Genomic DNA, 17215 nt, shown 5'->3' with positions numbered 1-17215 from the left:
TTTAAAATTTTTGAAATTATGGTGAAATATAAGGAACATAAAATTTACCATTGGAACCATTTTTAAGTGTACAGTTCAATGGTGTTAAGCACATTCACATTGTTGGGTAACCATCACCACCACCCATCTCCAGAAAGCTCTTCATCTTGTAAAAGCAAAACTCCATTAAACAATAACTCCCCACCCCCTCCAACCCCCTTGTCTTTGCTCTTTTTTGTTGTTGATCTGTGCAAGAATTGGGTTTTGTAGTGTGATCTCTTTAATAAATATTCACCAATGGTTTCCTGACCTGGCACTGTACTAGGCCTGGAATGCAGGGGGTACTTGAGCTTATCATCAGCTCTGAAGGTTTAGGATTCAATAAGACTGAAAAAATGGAGGAAATTTTTTTTTCATGTATTAATTCAACAAAATGTTCTTGACCCTATCAGGCCCAGGAAACAGCAATGGAAGATAAACCCTCTCCCCACCCTGGAGGTACTCATGTCCAATGCCAGAGTAAAGGAGCTGGTGTGACCAGTGGCTATCTGGGCTTCCCCTCCCCATGCCTCTCTGCTTAGCCAAATCCTACCCCCACACTAGCAGAGGGAAGCACAAACTGCTATGGAAATGCAGGGGTGCAAACAACCCATTGCACACCCATAGGTGTGCAGGAACTATGGAAGGCTGAGGGTGGAGAAGAGCTGAGAAAGGATTGATCAAAATTAAAAACATGTATGTTTGAAAGGACACTATCGAGAAATGTTAAAGATAACCCACAGAATGGGATAAAATATTTGTAAAGCATATATCTGATAAGGAACTGGTATCTACAATATATTAAGAAATCTTGCAACTCAAAAATAAAAAGACAACCTAATTAAAAAATGGACAAAGGATCTGACTAGACTCTTCTCCAAAGAAGATACATAAATGCCCAATAAACAAACACATGAAAAAAATGCTAAACATTGGCCAGGCACAGTGGCTCATATCTGTAATCCCAGCACTCTGGGAGACCGAGGTAGGAAGATCACATGAAGCCAGGAGTTTGAGACCACCCTGAGCAACAAAGTGAGACCCCCATCCCTACACACACAAAAAAAGAAAAAAAATTAGCCCAGGGATGGTAGCGCATACCTTTAGTCCCAGCTACCCAGGAGGCTGAGGTGGGAGGATCACTTGAGCCCAGGAAGTCAAGGCTGCAGTGAGCCATGATTATCTCACTGTACTCCAGCCTGGGTGACAAAGTGAGACCCTGTCTTTAAAAAAACCAAAAAAATTGCCCAATGTAATTAGTCATCAGAGAAATATGAATCAAAACTACAGTGAGACACCACTTCATACCCACTAGAATGGCTAGAATAAAAAAGTCAGGTAATAACAAGTGTTGTCGAGATTGTGGAGAAATTAGAACCCTCAAACACTACTGGTGGGAATGTAAAATGGTGCAAGCAATTTGAAAAATAGTCTGGAAGTTCTTCAAAAATTTAAGCATGTGGCCGGGCATGGTGGCTTACGCCTGTAATCCTAGCACTTTGGGAGGCCGAGGTGGGTGGATCACGAGGTCAGGAGATCGAGACCATCCTGGCTAACATGGTGAAACCCCATCTCTACTAAAAATACAAAAAAAAAAAATTAGCCGGGCGTGGTGGCAGGTGCCTGTAGTCCCAGCTACTCGGGAGGCTGAGGCCAGAGAATGGCGTGAACCTAGGAGGCAGAGCTTGCAGTGAGCTGAGATCGTGCCACTGCACTCCAGCCTGGACGACAGAGTGAGACTCCATCTCAAAAAGATAAAAAATAAATAAAAATAAAAAATTTAAGCATCAAATTACCATTGGATTTAGCAATTTCACCCCTAGGTTTATCCCCAGAGAAATGAAAACATATTCACACAAAAATTTGTACACACATGTTCATGGCAGCACTATTCATAACAGCCAAAAGGAGGAAACCACCCATATGTCCATCAACTGATGAACAGATAAACAAAAGGTGTTAAGTTGGTGTGAAAGTCATTGAGGTTTTTGCCATTAGCATCCCTACAATGGACTATTATTTGATCGTAAAAAGTAATGAAATACTGGCTGGGCGTGGTGGCTCACGCCTGTAATCCCAGCACTTTGGGAGGCCGAGGTGGGTGGATCATGAGGTCAAGAGATCGAGACCATCCTGGCTAACACAGTGAAACCCCGTCTCTACTAAAAATACAAAAAAATTAGCCGAGCATGGTGGCGGGCACCTGTAGTCCCAGCTACTCGGGAGGCTGAGGCAGGAAAATGGCGTGAACCTGGGAGGCGGAGCTTGCAGTGAGCCAAGTTTGTGCCACTGCACTCCAGCCTGGGCAACAGAGCGAGACTCCGTCTCAAAAAAAAAAAAAAGTAAAAAAGTAATGAAGTACTGATACAGGGTACAATGAGGATGAACCTTGGAAACATGCTAAGAGAGAAATCAGAAAGAAAAGATCACATTTCGCGATTCAGTTTAACCATTTCAAAATGTATAATTCAGTGGCATTAATTACATTTACAATGTTGCACAAATAATACCATCTCGTTCCAGAATTTTTTTTAATCCCCCCAACCATAAACCTCATACCTATTCTCCCTTCTCTCCAGGCCTTGGCAACTACAGAGTTTTTGGTGTGTTTTTGTTTTGCTTTTTTGAAATGAGGAAATGTTCTAAATTTGATTGTGGTGATGGTTGCACAACTCTGTAAACATACTAAAATCCATTGAATTGTGTACTTTAAATTGCTGAATTGTGTGGTATATGCATTAAATCTCAATAAAGCTGTCACAAAAAAAAGAAAGAAAGAAACATTGAAAAGAATCCTCTGACATTCCAGTCTCTCCCCTCAGCACAAGTTAGCAGTGGTCAACCACTAGAAAAATTTGCAAACATAGCAACAACAAAACCCAAACCTAGCTCAACTCTGACTAGATCAGCTCAAAAGCCACACTGTCTAAGAGAAAAAGAGGCATGCCTCTTTTTCTCTTAGAAATATACATGATATTTGAAATTCCATCAAAAAACAGGTGATACTCACACACACAAAAATATCCATTATCAAGAAATAAAACACACAGAAGAACCAGACTGAAAGAAGAGTGAAACCATAAGATGTTGGGGCCGGGCGCGGTGGCTCACGCCTGTAATCCCAGCACTTTGGGAGGCCGAGGCAGGTGGATCACCTGAGGTCAGGAGTTCGAGACCAGCCTGACCAACATGGTGAAACCCCGACGCTACTAAAAATACAAAATTAGCTGGGCATGGTGGCGTGTGCCTGTAATCCCAGCTACTTGGGAGGCTGAGGCAGGAGAATAGCTTGAACCCAGGAGGTGGAGGTTGCACCATTGCACTCCAGCTTGGGCAACAAGAGCAAAACTCTGACTCAAAAAAAAAAAAAAAAAAAAAAGATGTTAGAAGTGTAACACAGAGGTTTTAAAATAACTATGATTAATAAGTGAAAGGATCCATGGAAAAGACAGACAACCTGAATGAACAGATGGGGAATTTTAGCAGAGAGATGAAAACTATATTTTTAAAAAAGTCAAATGAAGTGCTAGAAATAAAAAACAACAAATCAAAGATCAAGTAGTCCTTCGATGTGCTCAGCAACACAGAGATAAAAAAGTGTGTGTATTGGACACAGGGAGGGGAACAACACACACCAGGGCCTGTTAGGGGTTGGGGATGAAGGGAGGGAAGTTAGAGGACAGGTCAGTAGGTGCAGCAAACCACCATGGCACACGTGTACCTATGTAACAAACCTGCACATTCTGCATATGTATCCCATTTTTTGTTTTTATAATAAATTTTAAAAAAAAAAGCAAAATGGAAAGAGTATGTATGAGTTGGGGGGCATGGCAGGAAACAGAGCATCTAAGACCTGTAGAACAATATCAGTCTAAATATGTATGTAATTGCAGTTCTAGAAGGAAAAAGAGAGAAGAAAAAAGAGAGAAAGTTCAAAGAGACAATGGCCGAGAATTTTCCAAATTTAATAAAAGACAACAAATCACAGATCCAAGAATTCCAGAGAGCCCCAAGCAGGATAAATACAAAATATATACCCACCTAGATATAAAAACCACCAAACAACAAAATCGAAAAATAAAGATTTTTAAGACAAAGCTCAAGAGAATTAATTGCCAGCAGACCCACACAACCAGAAATGTTAAGGAAATTATTTAGGTATAATACCAGATGGAAATTCAGATTTACACAAAGAGATAAAGAGTGCTGGGAACTGCAAAAGAAAACAAAGGTCGGGCGTGGTGGCTCACAACTGTAATCCTAGCACTGCCGAGGCGGGCAGACACCCTGAGGTCAGGAGTTTGAGACAAGCCTGGCCAACAGGGCGAAACCCCGTCTATACTAAAAATACAAAAAAATTAGCTGGGTGTGATGGCGCATGCCTGTAATCCCAGCTACTTAGGAGGCTGAGGCAGGAGAACTGCTTGAACCTGGGAGGCAGAGGTTGCAGTGAGCCAAGATTGTGCCACTGCACTCCAGCATGGGCGGACAGAGCGAGACTCCCTCTCAAAAAAAAAAAAAAAAAAAAAGAAGAAAGAAAGAAAAAGAAAAAATAAAAATAATAAAAAAGGATTCGAATCAATAATCTAAACTTAAGAAAAAGGGCAAAATATAGCCAAAGCAAATGGAAGGTATAAAGATAAAAGCAGAAGTAAATGAAATTGAAAACAGATAAACAGATACATATAGAAAATCATTGAAACCAAAGGGTTTTAATGAAACAGATAAAATGGATAAATCTCTAGTCAGATGGGTCAAGAAAAAAGTAAAGACACAAATTACCAATACCAGGAATGAAAAGGAGATATCACTAAAGCTCCTACATATATTATAAGAAAAACCAGTGACTATTATGAACAACTTTATGCTAATATATTTGATATCTTATGAAATGTCCTAATGGAGGCCCTCAGAAACAGCCAAGTCGTTTCTTCCACATCTGTGCCTGGTCTAACTGTGAGGTTTGGGGCAGCCATGAAGGGAAGGGCTACACAGTGTTCAAACTGCCGTGGGGATCAAGCCTTCAGCCCTAAGTGGATGGGGTTAGCCTGGCAGAGGCCACACTGTGCTAACTGACCAGGTTCAAAATCTCAAGTTTATCTCAGGTCTGAGCCTGTTTCTCAACATCAGGTACACAAGAAATGGTGGCCATGGACTTAATTCTGGAGATTGCCCAATGGCAGTGTTGGAAAACCCCCACATTTAGGCTTTTCTGTCCAAGCCACGTTGGACACCATCTGACACAGGGCTCTCTCTCTCCTCTTCACCCCACCACTCCACCCGTTCTTCCATTCAAGCCCAGGTAAATAGAATAAGAACAAGCAAGGGCTTTGATATCAAAATAACCAAGATTCAAGTCCCTGCTCTTCCTCTAACTAGCTACCACTTCTCTAAGCCTCAGTTTACTCATTTATATTTTAATGTTGTGAACTCACAACTCCAAGATTGCTGTAGAGGTTAAATAACAAGATGCATGTATACTGTTATGAACAAGGTCAGGGCTAAATTCCTATCAGTCTCTGGTCTCTTCCCAACTCCAATGCAGATTACTCCCTCCTCTCAATTTGACCTTGAACTTCAGAAGCTCCAGGAAGCCAGGGACTGGGTCTGTTTTCTTCTCACCATTGTATCTCTAATACCTACACAGGTCTTGCAAGGCAAAGAGCATGTATATAATAACTATGTTAAATGAATGAGTGAATGAATAAATGGACGAATGAACGACAACAGTCATTCTAGGTACCATGAGATTTAATACTGGATGCCACAGTGTATTTTCCAAGTTCCCAGAGTGCACATGATTGCAGAGGCAGGAATGGGCAATAAGATGGATAAGATCCAGTCTTTACCCTTGAGGAACCCATAAATGTTTTCTGGTGACTTCCTTGTGCCAGATCTGCTCAGAATCAGCTTTGTCCCTGCCTACCGTCAGGTGGAGAGGGAGGAATGTAGACAGATACATTATTGGAGGTGGCTCACGCCTATAATCCCAGCATTCCAGGAGGCAAAGGTGGGCAGATAACTTGAGGTCAAGAGTTCGAGACCAGCTTGGCCAACATGGTGAAACCCCATTTTTGTACTAAAAATACGAAAAAAAAATTACCAGGTGTCCCAGCTACTCGGGAGGCTGAGGCACGAGAATCACTTGAACCCGGGGGCAGAGGTTGTAGTGAATTGAGATTGCACCACTGCACTCCAGCCTGGGTGACAGAGCAAGACTCCATCTCAAATATATATATTTAAAACAAACTGTTTGCTTCTCCAAAATGTGGCTTCTCCAAGCTGTGAACTTCTAGCAGGGAAGGACTCTACTCCCAAATTTCTAGCCCAAACCCCAGTGTTAAAGTTTTTGTTTGTTTGTTTGCTTGTTTGTTTTTGTGCAGCAAGCAGCAGAAGTGCTAAAGTTTAAGTGAAAGTTTTAAAAAGGGGTATGTGTGGTTCTAAAGAAGGCTTCTTGGAGGAAGATGCATCAAGACAGGACAGATGGACAGGGTGTAAAAAAGGGGGAGCTTGGGGAACGGCTTGAGTTCAAGAGCACAGTGTGGGCAGGGACCCAGAGGTGGAAAAGCACGTTCAGGGGCACAGCAAGTGACCTGATGGGCCTAGGGAGCTGGACCCACATCAGAGCACGGCGGTGGGAGAGGAGTGGAGGCGGTTGGAGAGAGTGGCAGGAACAGAATGATGTGAGGCCTTGAATGCCAAGTTAAGGAGCTGGGGCCTCATCCTAAGAGCTATGGGGAACCACGAGAAACAATGGTTGGGTTCTGTGTTCCAAAGCTTATTCTGGGAATCTGGAGACAGGGGACCAGTGAAGAGGGTAGTACAGCTGTCTGTGCAAGGTGGCATGGCCCAAGGCAGAAGAGAGAGGGAGAGAACTGTTTCCTGGTTGTTGGGCATGGAGGTATCAGTGTGAATGTTTTTATATGTGTCCATGAGCACAAGCAATCTTTCTCAGAGAGTCAGCCTATTAAAAAAAAACCCAACCCTATTCAATTTCATGACCCAGCATACCCAGCAGCCTGGGGGAGGCCAAAGTTACCAAAGAAAGAGGCTGAGAGACATTCAGTCAAAACCTGACTTTATAGTTCTTCCTCATCAACACCATCCTGCAGATTCACATTCTTCTACAGGCTTTCAGGGTGTTTTAATCCCAGTTATCTCAACCAAAATATTTGCTTTTCCGCCTTTCTTTGTGTTTCCTGTATGCCTCATGTCAGCATCCTTGTTCAGGTCACTTATCAAAAAAAAAAAAAAAAAAAATCCATAAGGCCAGGCTGAGGTGGAGCCTGGAGTGACCAGGAAACTTCACTCTAGAATGAACTCCTACCTGAGGCAGCTCCTCCTCCCTAGTAGGGCCAACACTGGCCTGCTGGTCACCTCCCTGCTCAGGTCTCTGCTGATACAATAGACCTAGTCCTAGGCCAGTTTGGGAATCTAGAGAGGCCACTGGAAAGAAAACTGATACATGGATACCACCCCTCCTCGGTGACTCAATCGTAGCTCCTGATAGCGCAGGGTTTTGTTTTTTTGTTTGTTTGTTTGTTTGTTTTTTCTCTTGAGGGCCACAGAGCATCCTTTATAGAATGCAGTTTATACAACTGACCTCAGAATATGGCCAGGATTTTGCAGCTATTATAGAGCATGGTCTCTGGAGCGAGACCATCTCAGCTTAAATCCTGGCTCTGCCACTTCCTTTTTTTTTTTTTTTTTTGAGACGGAATCTCGCTCTGTCGCCCGGGCTGGAGTGCAGTGGCGCGATCTCGGCTCACTGCAAGCTCCGCCTCCCGGGTTCACGCCATTCTCCTGCCTCAGCCTCTCTGAGTAGCTGGGACTACAGGCGCCCGCCACCGCGCCCGGCTAATTTTTTTGTATTTTTTAGTAGAGACGGGGTTTCACCGTGGTCTCGATCTCCTGACCTCGTGATCCGCCCGCCTCGGCCTCCCAAAGTGCTGGGATTACAAGCGTGAGCCACCGCGCCCGGCCTGGCTCTGCCACTTCCTAAACTGTGTGACCTTGGGCAATTTTTTTTTTTTTTTTTGAAACGGAGTCTTGCTCTGTCGCCCAGGCTGGAGTGCAGTGGCGCAATCTCGGCTCACTGCAAGCTCCGCCTCCCGGGTTCACGCCATTCTCCTGCCTCAGCCTCTCTGAGTAGCCGGGACTACAGGCGCCCGCCACCACGCCCGGCTAATTTTTTTGTGTTTTTAGTAGAGACGGGGTTTCACCGTGGTCTTGATCTCCTGACCTCGTGATCCGCCCGCCTCGGCCTCCCAAAGTGCTGGGATTACAAGCGTGAGCCACCACGCCCGGTCCTGGGGCAATTTTTTTTAACCTCTTTGTGTCTCAATTTCTCCATCTGAAAAATGGACTCTTATAGTATCTACTCCAAAGGGTTGTTGTGAGGCTTAACTAAATCCACCCATGTAAGGAACCTAGAATAGTAACTGGCAGACAGTAAATACTCACTGAAGATTAACACCTGTTATATTGCCTGTTATAGTTCATGAAAACTGTTGCTTCTCCTTTTGGAAAAATCAGGATGGCACTAGCCCACCTCCAGTCTCCCAACGCTTCTCCAGCTGAACAGCATTTCCTCGAGATTACAGATTCTGTAATCTGCAGGTTCTCTGAGATGCAGTTGGAGCAATTTAATACAGCAGAGCAGTCCCATGCTCCACTGTAGTCTCACTGCAAAGCAGTTCAGCAGCGGTTCTCAAAATGTGGGCTTCAAACTAGCAGTATCAGCATGTCCTGGGAACTTGTTAGAAATGCATATTCTCAGCCTCACTCCAGAACCTACTGAATCAGAAACTCTGGGGGTGGAACCCAGAAAGCTATATTTTAACCAGCCCTCTGCTGATGTTTGAAAACTGCCACAACATAGTATAGCACAGTGGTTTATTTATGTAGATATGACGCAGTTCATTGCCCACTCCTTCTCCACAAATTGTGTTCCTGATTCCCCCAGAACCCTCTTTTACTGACATCTCTAACTTCCTCCCTGTATTACTGTTGTCCGTGCTCAAAAGTGCTCAATCCTCCCTGGATTGCAGGTTCCCTGAGAGCAGTGTTGGGTCTTACACATCTCTGCACTGGGCAGCCCAGGGCCTGCCACAGGGACCTTTGCTTAGGAAAGATGCTGAGTCAAGCGTGCAACATTTCCAGTTTCCTCTGACTAAGGCTACTATTACTGAGCCTCTGCTCCTTCCAGGACACTTGCTTATACTGCATTTTCCTTTGTGAATTGTGGTCATCTCCTATGCTAAGATGCCTGGTTCTTTGTCATTTCTAGTGTCCTCCAGTTCCACTGCCTTCTCAGGCATTTTACTCTTCTCCCTCCCTTTATGTTTGTTCAAAGCCCTTTGGAGAAGATGTCAGAGCTCCAGGCAAACCTGTCCTCCTAATCCTTATTTTCAATCATAATACTTCTACTGGTAACAACTTGTCAAGTACTATATGCCAGGCCCTGTCCTGGGCATTTTACATTCATTCATTCATTCACTTAGAGACAGGGTGTTGCTCTGTTGCCCAGGCTGCAGTGCAGTGACACGATCATAGCTCACAGTGGCCTCTAACTCCTGCACTCAAGCAATCCTCCCCTCCCCCCACCTCGGCCTCCTACGTAGCTGGGACTACAGACACACGCCACCATGCCTAGGTAATTTTTTTTTTTTGGTAGAGATGGGGTCTGTCTGTGTTGCCCAGGCTGGTCTTCAACTCCTGGGCTCAACTGATCCTCATGCCTCAGCCTCCCAAAGTACTGAGATTACAGGCATGAGCCACTGTGTCCATATGGCACTTTACATTTATTATTTTAGTCTTTACAACAACCCTAGGAGGAAGATACTTATTCCCATTTGGATGGAGCACAGGGTAACTGAGGCTCAAACACAGCAAGCAACATTAACATGTGGCAATGGGGGCTTATTCAGTCTGGGGCCAAGTCAGGGTCTGGGGTGGATGGACCAGGAGAAGTGCCTTGTCTAGACATATGTATTCATATAAAAATGATCCACCAACAAACCTGTCCAGTGCCCCTGCTCAGGAAGATGGGTCTGACCAGGTGCCAGCCCACCAGGGTGCCTTTCCACAGTGTGCGGGGGGCATCTGCCTGAATGCCTGTCTTCAGTGCGTCCCCCAGCCCCGCACTTGCTATTCTGTGCAGCGGGAGTTTCAAACTGTGTTCCACAGAGCCCTGGGGATAGGGTGTGTGGGCTGGGCAACTGAGAGACAAACCCTGAGGAACTGTGGGACCACCCCAGCAGCCTGTCATCCCTGTCACTTCTTGGGCTCTCAAGGTTGTATTTGAAGAAATGGTTTCAGCCGGGCGCGGTAGCTCATGCCTGTAATCCCAGCACTTTGGGAGGCTGAGATGGGCGGATCATGAGGTCAGGAGCTTGAGACCATCTTGGCTAACATGCCGAAACCCTGTCTCTAAAAATACAAAAAAAATTAGCTGGGTGTGGTGGCGGGCGCCTGTAGTCCCATCTACTTGGGAGGCTGAGGCAGGAGAATGGTGTGAACCCAGGAGGTGGAGCTTGTAGTGAGCCAAGATTGTGCCACTGCACTCCAACCTGGGCGACAGATGGAGACTCTGTCTCAAAAAAAAATAAAAAAAGAAATGGTTTCACTGCTTTTAAAAAGCTAGAAACTACTGCTGAATAATAATTGTCATTTTAGGTGTCTGTTTCTTCCCCCAGAATGCCCCTGAGGAGCAAGAACTGTACCCACAGCACCCAGCACAAGGATGGGGGGTCTCAGGAAAGGTCGGCCAGATAGAAGGGCAGATGAGAAATAAATGTACTGAGAGCTGTCTGTGTAATATCCCCTCCCCCACCCTCACCCCACCCCCCAATTCCTGCAGGGAAAAGGCCTTGAAAGAGTTGAGTAAGAAACGAGCGGGCAGAATGATGCAAGGGGAGCTGTCTGTACACATTGCAACAGAACTTTCTAAAACAAGCCTGGGGCTGCTCCCAAGGGTCTCAGCCCTGCTCTATTCCTCTACTGTCATCCAGACCTGTCATACAAGATAGGGCCAAAGGTCATTACCAAGCTCTGCTAAGGCCTGACCTTAGAGCTGGGAGGTCTGTGCTCTTGGGTTCTGGTTTGAAACCTGGAGCCATCTTCAATCACCCCCTTCCTTCCTTTCAGCCCTACATCCATGCTATCAAGTCCTAGAGACTCTAAAGCTTCAGCATCTCTCAAAACCACCCTTGCTTCTCTTTTGCCTTGCCACCCCTTCAGTTCAGGCTGTGTCGTCATTATCTCTCTCCTTCCTCTCACCTGCCTCCCTCCCTTCCATCCAATATCATCCAGGTCCCTCCTGTAGGCCAGGCCCAGTGTTGGGCCCTGGGACACAGAAAGGACTCTGATTCTGCTTGGCCCTCAAGGATCCTCTCCAGAAAGAATCAGCTGTATAAACATTAAGAGTTTCAGATGCTCTGAAAGAGGGAAGCTGGAAGTCAGATGCTAGCACAGAGGTGGGGAGGGTCATTGTAGGGCCACACACTGTCCACCTTCCATTATGCCCAGCCCCACTCCACCTTTCTCCACTCGCACTCCCCTTAGATATTCTGTGTGACATCTGTAGGCTGCCTTACCCTCTGGTCAATTAGAAGTTCTGGCAGGCCAGGTGCGGTGGCACCTATAATCCCAGCACTTTGGGAGGCCGAGGTGGGTAGATCACCTGAGGTCAGGAGTTCAAGACCAACCTGGCCAACATGGGGAAAATCCACCTCTACTAAAATTACAAAAATTAGCCAGACATGATGGTATGTGCCTGTAGTCCCAGCTACTCAGGAGGCTGAGGCAGGAGAATCGCTTGAACCCAGGAGGTGGAGGTTGCAGTGAGCTGCGATCGCGCCACTGCACTCCAGCCTGGGCAACAGAGCAAGACTCTATCTCAAAAAAAAAAAAAAAAATAGTTCTGGCAGAAGACAAGGACCTGGGTTGGAGATAACCCAGGTCCCTGTGGGTTGTCTGTGCCTTTTCAGCAAAGGCCACAGCTTCCATGTGGCAGCCCTCTCCACTCAGCCCCCATTGCACCTGCAGTGTCCTCCTCTTAGTTCTTCAGGCCAGACCCCCTATGAGGTGACTAGTCCTGGGCTACCGCACCATCCCTTGAGTTTTCTCTATAGCCTGCTTACGTCTTTGCAAACAGTCTTTGTATTAAACTGTCCTCAAATTACCCAGTTTGGGTGGGCTGTTTCCCATAGGGACACTGACTAATATAAGGCAGAGGTAGTTAGGAAGGGTGCCATGGAGATGACAGTTAAAGATGTTCTTGCCTGGACAATGATCTTTCTAAAGCATAAAACTCCTGCTAAAAACCTCTATGGCTCCCCATTGCCCTGAGAATAAAGTCCAGACTCTGTAGCCTGCTACCCAAGACTATATACCATCAGGCCCCTGACCACCAAGCAGCAGCAGCATGTGGGGAAGTCACCAGGAAGAGGGACAGTAGGGGGCTTGGACATGGGAGGCAAAGACTTCCAAGAAGAGTGCAGCCATGCCACACAGCTGCTCTGGCTGGCAAATTCCTGTGAGTAAGGAGGCGGGTGAGTTTCTAGGTTAGAGGGCCATGCCAGGCTGCCTCTGCTTGCCAGAACCCTGCCCGCCTACTCTCCAAGTGAGTTGAGCACTGAAAGGAGTTTAACCCCAATGGGCCCTAGCCTTGAGGCATGAGAACTGGTTACATCCCAACCCCATCTGGCAAGCTATTGGATTCCCTGAGCTTTCATTTTGCCAACTGCAAAATTGGACTAACCTCCCAGGGCTTTGGAGGCAATGGATGCGAATTTGCTTTTATCCAGTAGTTCTGCTGTTACAGGTGCTCCCTCTCCCAGCCTTGGGAGGCAGGAAAAGCATACAGGTTTGAGGCCCCGGAAGACTTGGTGTGAATCTCAGCTTTACTACTTACTCCCTGTGTGATCCAGGACAAGTCACTTTACTTCCCTGCACCCCATGTGCAAAGGGGTGGGGGTGATCACCCCTTGTGTGGTGGCTGTGAGGACTGGGCAAGCTCACACAAGCCAGGGCCTAGCACAGAGCAGAGAGCTTGGTACACGTTTGTTTCTGTCTTTCTACCTGTGCCTCTCTTAGGGCAAGTGTCCTCTCTGCCTTATAGGCTGGCCACTTACCCTCCTCATGTGTGCGATGGAGGAGCTAAGACTGGTATCACTGAAGCATATCTCAGAGGTGCATGCGTCAAACCTCTCACAAGCTACAAAGCTGCACGTGTAATCCCCAATGGCAGTACAACACTGGTGATTGAAGTGGGTGGAGGATGAGCCATCCTTGTGGATGCCTCTCTGCTCACACCCCTCCTTTGGTCCATCCCCCAACAGGATGAAGTCCAAGCTTCTTGGTGGGACCACAAAGCCCACCCTGGTCAAGCCCTTCTTGGAGGCATGACTTGGCCAATCTCTGATTTTCCCAATATACCCATGGGTTGAGAGATGATGAAGGAAAGGTAGCCAGCTCCTAGAACACATTCTCACAGCTTTTTTGCTCACACACCTGCAGGAAGGTCAGGGCTGGTCATTATAGGAGTCTAGGAATGTCAAGAAGCATGGGAGGGGGCCAGGAGAAGTCAGAGTCTGGTGTGAGCCCCCCTTGCCCCACCTCACACAGGGGAAAACAGTCCCAGGACACAGGAAGCTGCCATGAAACTTCCTTTCCGGGCTACTCTAAGTTTGGGTCTGGTTTTCATTCCAAATCCAATTTGGACCAAGCTGTTTAAGCAGTACCCATGGGAATGGCGGCTGGAGGCCAAGGGGAAGGAGTGTTCTAGAAGTTGGGATGCCAGGGGCTGCTTGCTCTGTGAGGTGGCACAGAAGTAAGCAATTGTGCCTCTCAGCCCTTGGACTCACCTCTGCGTCCTCTCACAGATGTTCCCACATGGGAAGGGCCCAAGCTGGGGATCAGATTTTATGGCCCTATTCCCCAAGCACCCACCTCCACACCACCAACCCAGCTTATCTTCCCTTTTTTTTTTTTTTTTTTTTTTTTGAGTCTTGCTCTCTCGTCCAGGCTACCAGGCTGGAGTGCAGTGGCACAATCTCGGCTCACTGAAAGCTCCACCTCCCGGGTTCACACCATTCTCCTGCCTCAGCCTCCTGAGTGGCTGGGACTACAGGCACCCGCCACTACGCCTGGCTAATTTTGTATTTTTAGTAGAGAGGGGGTTTCACCGTGTTAGCCAGGATGGTCTCGATCTACTGACCTCCTGATCTGCCCGCGTCGGCCTCCCAAAGTGCTGGGATTACAGGCGTGAGCCACCGCGCCGGGCCCCAGCTTATCTTTCTAACCTACCAATCCAATCAAGGTGCATCTCTGCTCACACCCCTCCTTTGGTCCATCCCCCCACAGGATGAAGTCCAAGCTTCCTGGCAGGACCCACAAGGCCGTTCAGATCTGGGCCCTGTCAACCTCTCCAGCCTCATTTCCTACCCCTCTTCTGCCCGTATCTTTCTTTCAGCCACACCAGGGTGCTCACAGGGTTCCCATCTCCAGGCCTTTGTCCATGCTGTACCCTCTGCCTGACACCTTTCCCCTTTCCCCCTGCCTCACAGAATCAGACTTCTCATCTTAGGTCCGCGGCAATATAACTTGTTCTTGACCTTCCCAATTTACCATTCCCTCCACTTCCTCTATGACTCTACTGTACTTTTTCAGAGGGCAATCCACCCTGGACTAAGCATCTATGCTGAGCGAGGCCCACACTGGGACATAGAGTGATGAGGTTCCTGCCCTTGGGAAACGCCTCGCCCCGTGGAGAGGCAGGCAGACAGTGACAGCACACGGGGAAAGGCCAAACTTGGCATAGCCTTCCATGTTACCCTGTGCCACAGGCTGGCTGTCTTGGGATCATTGGCTTCAGGACACCATCTCTTGATTGGGTCTTCTCGAAGCCAGGGACTAAGTCCGATTACCCTCTGTGTCCTAACCAGGGCCGGGCCCAGAGAAGGTGCATAGCAGAAATGTGCTGAAGTAGATGAACGTGGGATCTGAATGTTTCAAATAGGCCTTGGTAACCCCAAATCTTGCCATTTAAGACAATGATCTCTTACATTACAGCACAGTGATAACACTCTTTCACATGCTGTGATTTCACTTTATCCTCAAATATTCAAGTGAAGTCAGCAAAACAGAAACTGTCACCTCCATTTCATAATGCAGAAACAGAAACCTAGACAAGATAGCGATACTGACTTGCCCAAGGTGAGTGGGTGGGCCATGAGTTCCAGCCCAGGCCTCCTCCACAGGAGACCCTTCTGGAGCAGGCACAAGCCACAGACTGACCTGGGATCTTCCAGGCCAGCAGGAGTCTTGCCTCCAAGAGCACCCTCTCTGAGGAGAGGATGCCAGGATTTACTGGCACCTTCGGTATCCTCCTGGCTTCACTCCTCTTTGCCCAAAAATAAACCACACCTGTTTCTACCTCCCAGCCTTTGCACATACCAGTCCCCATGTCTCCCCCCATCCCCCACATGTGGCATGCCACTAGCCTACCCTCAGTTTCCTAAAAGGCACTAAGATCTTTCCAGCCTCACGGCCTCACCACATGCTGGGAGCTCTGCCTAGAATGCTTTTCTTTCTACTCTTGGCCAATTCGGGCCTTGGGGCCCAGTGACATGGTTGAGAGATTTACCCCTGTGGCCTTGAGAGGGCTGAACAAATGGAAGCGTCTCTAGGTTGCACCAGAGGCATCTATTACCTGCAGCCCTGTGCCTGTAACTTCTGTCATTCTCCTCTCCCCCTGTGAGAACATGTAAAGACCACAAAGGCAGGGAATTCCTCTCCTCTTAGGCGTGACCCCACAGCTAGCTCGCTTCAGCTATGCCTAAGAAATCTGTCTTATCACTGACATGTTTGTTGTCCCCACTCGTTCCCTGAGCCTCCCATCCAACAAGTCGCTCCACCACATGCTGGTGGATCTCGCTTCCTGTGCTCTTCCCTAGATCAGGCCTTCCCTCCATTCCCTCTACCACTGCCGTGCCTTGAGGCTCACCCTCTCTCACACGGATCCCCTCCTCCCCCCGCCGCACAGCCTCCCCACTGCCCTCTTGGCTTACAGCCTCTCCTGTCCATTTCCCATACCATGGCTAAGGACACTTAAAACCCACCTGACCAGTCATTTCCCTACTAAAGCTCTCCCAAGACCCAGCTCCCCCCCAATATCTCAAGAGTGGCACTCCCAAGACTCTCCCAGTTCAAGCACCCGCGCCTCTCACTTCAGCCTCATTTTCCACAGTTGCCTGGGCTCCAGCCACTCCAGGTCCCCCAGCCCTGCCCCAAACATGCTGGCTTTTCTAACACTTTATGCCTATCTTTCTGGTTTGCCCTCACACCCTCCATCTGCAAAATTCCTATTCATTAACGGGCAAACCATTCTGGAATGCTTTCTATGTGCCAGACACTACCTAGGCTCTTTTTGTACCTTATCTCATTTACTTCTCAAAGTACCTCACAAAAATAATAATTATTATTCCCATTTTACAGATATGGAAACTGAGGCTCAAGAGAGGCAGGGCAAGAACTGGACTCCTAGTCTGATTCCAAACCTGCTGTGCACCAACCTCTCTGGGAAGTGCACCAGCGCCCCCACTCCCCCAGTCCAGGGCAGAGTCTTCTCTACTCTGTGGTTCCATAGCCCCCTGGTTTCTCGCTTGTCCTGGCTCGTTGTCACCAGTGACTGTGTGCGGCTGTCTCTGCTGCCCCCCAGCGTGAGCATCCCAAGGGCAGAACCTGGGCTGATCTGGCTGGGTCCTAAAGAGATGGAAAGCCAGAAGCAGTTTGGGTGGTTGAGATACCCAGCCCTAACCGAACTAATCCTGATACCAGTGACCAAAAGCGGGACCTTCGCATCTTTGCTGCCAAAGGACAGCCCCGCCAAAAGAGTAAAGGTCCGACCCCCTGCACGCCCTCTGCCTGCACCGCACGTGCTTGGTTTTCCCCGCCCAGGTACTGGCCGCCGGGCCGTACCAATCTCCGCGGGGGAGCGCCCGGGGTCGGACTGAGGGAGCGAGGGGAATAACCGGGCGCGCCCCTTGGACGGAGGGCTCAGAGCTGCTCTCCTCTCACGCATTCCCCGGATCCGCGCGGAGCAGGCTGCTGGCCAGCCCCGGGCCAGCGCCGAGCAGAGCCTCAGGTGCGGTTCCCCCACAAGCAAGTGGCGCGGGCGGCGGCTTGGAACGGC

The 17215-nt window shown here is 48.0% G+C and overlaps 1 long non-coding RNA gene across 1 annotated transcript; it reads right to left on the bottom strand.

The window, feature by feature from the left end:
* Positions 1-5751: 5751 nt before the first annotated feature.
* On the bottom strand, positions 5752-17153 carry LOC115838547. Its single transcript, XR_004033563.1, has 4 exons — positions 17002-17153; positions 12782-13533; positions 10040-10449; positions 5752-5940 (listed from the first exon to the last, which is right to left on the bottom strand). It is a non-coding gene; the product is annotated as an uncharacterized LOC115838547 (long non-coding RNA).
* Between the last annotated feature and the right edge of the window lie 62 nt (positions 17154-17215).

Source organism: Nomascus leucogenys, chromosome 15 (assembly GCF_006542625.1).
Source record: "Nomascus leucogenys isolate Asia chromosome 15, Asia_NLE_v1, whole genome shotgun sequence".
NCBI lineage: Eukaryota > Metazoa > Chordata > Mammalia > Primates > Hylobatidae > Nomascus > Nomascus leucogenys.
This window is presented reverse-complemented; position numbering and strand designations above follow the sequence as displayed.